We start from the raw sequence: 6,372 nt of genomic DNA, 5'->3' as shown, positions 1-6,372 counted from the left end.
AGCATCACCTTCACCGTACCAAGTATAACCTTCACCGTACCAACTATCACCTTCACCGTACCAACTATCACCTTCACCGTACCAACTATCACCTTCACCGTACCAACTATCACCTTCACCATACCAACTATCACCTTCACCGTACCAACTATCACCTTCACCGTACCAAGTATCACCTTCACCGTACCAAGTATCACCTTCACCATACCAAGTATCACCTTCACCATACCAAGTATCACCTTCACCATACCAAGCATCACCTTCACCGTACCAAGCATCACCTTCACCGTACCAAGCATCACCTTCACCGTACCAAGCATCACCTTCACCATAGCAAGCATCACCTCCACCATAGCAAGCATCACCTTCACCATAGCAAGCATCACCTTCACCATAGCAAGCATCACCTCCACCATAGCAAGCATCACCTCCACCATACCAAGCATCACCTCCACCATACCAAACATCACCTCCACCATACCAAGCATCACCTTCACCATACCAAGCATCACCTTCACCATACCAAGCATCACCTTCACCATACCAAGCATCACCTTCACCATACCAAGCATCACCTTCACCATAGCAAGCATCACCTCCACCATAGCAAGCATCACCTCCACCATAGCAAGCATCACCTCCACCATACCAAGCATCACCTCCACCATACCAAGCATCACCTCCACCATACCAAGCATCACCTTCACCATACCAAGCATCACCTTCACCATACCAAGCATCACCTTCACCATACCAAGCATCACCTTCACCATACCAAGCACCACCTTCACCATACCAAGCACCACCTTCACCATGCCAAGCATCACCTTCACCATGCCAAGCATCACCTTCACCATGCCAAGCATCACCTTCACCATGCCAAGCATCACCTTCACCATGCCAAGCATCACCTTCACCATACCAAGCATCACCTTCACCATACCAAGCATCACCTTCACCATAGCAAGCATCACCTTCACCATACCAAGCATCACCTTCACCATACCAAGCATCACCTTCACCATACCAAGCATCACCTTCACCATAGCAAGCATCACCTTCACCATAGCAAGCATCACCTCCACCATAGCAAGCATCACCTCCACCATAGCAAGCATCACCTCCACCATAGCAATCATCACCTCCACCATAGCAAGCATCACCTCCACCATAGCAAGCATCACCTCCACCATAGCAAGCATCACCTCCACCAAAGCAAGCATCACCTTCACCGTAGCAAGCATCACCTTCACCGTAGCAAGCATCACCTTCACCGTAGCAAGCATCACCTTCACCGTAGCAAGCATCACCTTCACCGTAGCAAGCATCACCTTCACCGTAGCAAGCATCACCTTCACCGTAGCAAGCATCACCTTCACCGTAGCAAGCATCACCTTCACCGTAGCAAGCATCACCTTCACCGTAGCAAGCATCACCTTCACCGTACCAAGCATCACCTTCACCGTACCAAGCATCACCTTCACCGTACCAAGCATCACCTTCACCGTACCAAGCATCACCTTCACCGTACCAAGCATCACCTTCACCGTACCAAGCATCACCTTCACCGTACCAAGCATCACCTTCACCGTACCAAGCATCACCTTCACCGTACCAAGCATCACCTTCACCGTACCAAGCATCACCTTCACCGTACCAAGCATCACCTTCACCGTACCAACCATCACCTTCACCGTACCAAGCATCACCTTCACCGTACCAAGCATCACCTTCACCGTACCAAGCATCACCTTCACCGTAGCAAGCATCACCTTCACCGTAGCAAGCATCACCTTCACCGTAGCAAGCATCACCTTCACCGTAGCAAGCATCACCTTCACCGTACCAAGCATCACCTTCACCGTACCAAGCATCACCTTCACCGTACCAAGCGTCACCTTCACCGTACCAAGCGTCACCTTCACCATACCAAGCGTCACCTTCACCATACCAAGCGTCACCTTCACCATACCAAGCATCACCTTCACCATACCAAGCGTCACCTCCACCATAGCAAGCGTCACCTCCACCATAGCAAGCGTCACCTCCACCATAGCAAGCGTCACCTCCACCATAGCAAGCATCACCTCCACCATAGCAAGCATCACCTTCACCATAGCAAGCATCACCTTCACCATAGCAAGCATCACCTTCACCATAGCAAGCATCACCTTCACCATACCAAGCATCACCTTCACCATACCAAGCATCACCTTCACCATAGCAAGCATCACCTCCACCATAGCAAGCATCACCTCCACCATAGCAAGCATCACCTCCACCATAGCAAGCATCACCTCCACCATAGCAAGCATCACCTCCACCATAGCAAGCATCACCTCCACCACAGCAAGCATCACCTTCACCACAGCAAGCATCACCTTCACCACAGCAAGCATCACCTTCACCATACCAAGCATCACCTCCACCATAGCAATCATCACCTCCACCATAGCAATCATCACCTCCACCATAGCAATCATCACCTTCACCATATCAAGCATCACCTTCACCATACCAAGCATCACCTTCACCATACCGCGCATCACCTTCACCATACCGCGCATCACCTTCACCATAGCAAGCATCACCTTCACCATAGCAAGCATCACCTTCACCATAGCAAGCATCACCTTCACCATAGCAAGCATCACCTTCACCGTACCAAGCATCACCTTCACCGTACCAAGCATCACCTTCACCGTACCAAGCATCACCTTCACCGTGCCAAGCATCACCTTCACCGTGCCAAGCATCACCTTCACCGTGCCAAGCATCACCTTCACCGTGCCAAGCATCACCTTCACCGTGCCAAGCATCACCTTCACCGTGCCAAGCATCACCTTCACCATACCAAGCACCACCTTCACCATACCAAGCACCACCTTCACCATGCCAAGCATCACCTTCACCATGCCAAGCATCACCTTCACCATGCCAAGCATCACCTTCACCATGCCAAGCATCACCTTCACCATGCCAAGCATCACCTTCACCATGCCAAGCATCACCTTCACCATACCAAGCATCACCTTCACCATACCAAGCATCACCTTCACCATACCAAGCATCACCTTCACCGTACCAAGCATCACCTTCACCGTACCAAGCATCACCTTCACCGTACCAAGCATCACCTTCACCATAGCAAGCATCACCTCCACCATAGCAAGCATCACCTTCACCATAGCAAGCATCACCTTCACCATAGCAAGCATCACCTCCACCATAGCAAGCATCACCTCCACCATACCAAGCATCACCTCCACCATACCAAACATCACCTTCACCATACCAAGCATCACCTTCACCATACCAAGCATCACCTTCACCATACCAAGCATCACCTTCACCATACCAAGCATCACCTTCACCATACCAAGCATCACCTTCACCATAGCAAGCATCACCTCCACCATAGCAAGCATCACCTCCACCATAGCAAGCATCACCTCCACCATACCAAGCATCACCTCCACCATACCAAGCATCACCTCCACCATACCAAGCATCACCTTCACCATACCAAGCATCACCTTCACCATACCAAGCATCACCTTCACCATACCAAGCATCACCTTCACCATACCAAGCACCACCTTCACCATACCAAGCACCACCTTCACCATGCCAAGCATCACCTTCACCATGCCAAGCATCACCTTCACCATGCCAAGCATCACCTTCACCATGCCAAGCATCACCTTCACCATGCCAAGCATCACCTTCACCATGCCAAGCATCACCTTCACCATACCAAGCATCACCTTCACCATACCAAGCATCACCTTCACCATAGCAAGCATCACCTTCACCATACCAAGCATCACCTTCACCATACCAAGCATCACCTTCACCATACCAAGCATCACCTTCACCATAGCAAGCATCACCTTCACCATAGCAAGCATCACCTCCACCATAGCATCACCTCCACCATAGCAAGCATCACCTCCACCATAGCAATCAACACCTCCACCATAGCAAGCATCACCTCCACCATAGCAAGCATCACCTCCACCATAGCAAGCATCACCTTCACCAAAGGAAGCATCACCTTCACCGTAGCAAGCATCACCTTCACCGTAGCAAGCATCACCTTCACCGTAGCAAGCATCACCTTCACCGTAGCAAGCATCACCTTCACCGTAGCAAGCATCACCTTCACCGTAGCAAGCATCACCTTCACCGCAGCAAGCATCACCTTCACCGTAGCAAGCATCACCTTCACCGTACCAAGCATCACCTTCACCGTACCAAGCATCACCTTCACCGTACCAAGCATCACCTTCACCGTACCAAGCATCACCTTCACCGTACCAAGCATCACCTTCACCGTACCAAGCATCACCTTCACCGTACCAAGCATCACCTTCACCGTACCAAGCATCACCTTCACCGTACCAAGCATCACCTTCACCGTACCAAGCATCACCTTCACCGTACCAAGCATCACCTTCACCGTACCAAGCATCACCTTCACCGTACCAAGCATCACCTTCACCGTACCAAGCATCACCTTCACCGTACCAAGCATCACCTTCACCGTACCAAGCATCACCTTCACCGTACCAAGCATCACCTTCACCGTACCAAGCATCACCTTCACCGTACCAAGCATCACCTTCACCATACCAAGCATCACCTTCACCATACCAAGCATCACCTTCACCGTACCAAGCATCACCTTCACCGTACCAAGCATCACCTTCACCGTACCAAGCATCACCTTCACCGTACCAAGCATCACCTTCACCGTACCAAGCATCACCTTCACCGTACCAAGCATCACCTTCACCGTACCAAGCATCACCTTCACCGTACCAAGCATCACCATCACCGTACCAAGCATCACCTTCACCGTAGCAAGCATCACCTTCACCGTAGCAAGCATCACCTTCACCGTAGCAAGCATCACCTTCACCGTACCAAGCATCACCTTCACCGTAACAAGCATCACCTTCACCGTACCAAGCGTCACCTTCACCATACCAAGCGTCACCTTCACCATACCAAGCGTCACGTTCACCATACCAAGCGTCACCTTCACCATACCAAGCGTCACCTCCACCATAGCAAGCGTCACCTCCACCATAGCAAGCGTCACCTCCACCATAGCAAGCATCACCTCCACCATAGCAAGCATCACCTCCACCATAGCAAGCATCACCTCCACCATAGCAAGCATCACCTTCACCATAGCAAGCATCACCTTCACCATAGCAAGCATCACCTTCACCATAGCAAGCATCACCTTCACCATACCAAGCATCACCTTCACCATAGCAAGCATCACCTTCACCATAGCAAGCATCACCTCCACCATAGCAAGCATCACCTCCACCATAGCAAGCATCACCTCCACCATAGCAAGCATCACCTCCACCATAGCAAGCATCACCTCCACCACAGCAAGCATCACCTCCACCACAGCAAGCATCACCTTCACCACAGCAAGCATCACCTTCACCATACCAAGCATCACCTCCACCATAGCAATCATCACCTCCACCATAGCAATCATCACCTCCACCATAGCAATCATCACCTTCACCATATCAAGCATCACCTTCACCATACCAAGCATCACCTTCACCATACCGCGCATCACCTTCACCATACCGCGCATCACCTTCACCATAGCAAGCATCACCTTCACCATAGCAAGCATCACCTTCACCATAGCAAGCATCACCTTCACCATAGCAAGCATCACCTTCACCGTACCAAGCATCACCTTCACCGTACCAAGCATCACCTTCACCGTACCAAGCATCACCTTCACCGTGCCAAGCATCACCTTCACCGTGCCAAGCATCACCTTCACCGTGCCAAGCATCACCTTCACCGTGCCAAGCATCACCTTCACCGTGCCAAGCATCACCTTCACCGTGCCAAGCATCACCTTCACCGTACCAAGCATCACCTTCACCGTACCAAGCATCACCTTCACCGTACCAAGCATCACCTTCACCGTACCAAGCATCACCTTCACCGCACCAAGTATAACCTTCACCGTACCAACTATCACCTTCACCGTACCAACTATCACCTTCACCGTACCAACTATCACCTTCACCGTACCAACTATCACCTTCACCGTACCAACTATCACCTTCACCGTACCAACTATCACCTTCACTGTACCAACTATCACCTTCACTGTACCAACTATCACCTTCACCGTACCAACTATCACCTTCACCGTACCAAGTATCACCTTCACCGTACCAAGTATCACCTTCACCGTACCAAGTATCACCTTCACCATACCAAGTATCACCTTCACCGTACCAAGCATCACCTTCACCGTACCAAGCATCACCTTCACCGTACCAAGCATCACCTTCACCGTACCAAGCATCACCTTCA

The sequence above is a fragment of the Amblyomma mixtum genome, unplaced genomic scaffold (assembly GCF_055824585.1).
Source record: "Amblyomma mixtum isolate Tamu unplaced genomic scaffold, ASM5582458v1 scaffold_15, whole genome shotgun sequence".
NCBI classification, from domain to species: Eukaryota; Metazoa; Arthropoda; class Arachnida; order Ixodida; family Ixodidae; genus Amblyomma; species Amblyomma mixtum.
This window is presented reverse-complemented; position numbering follows the sequence as displayed.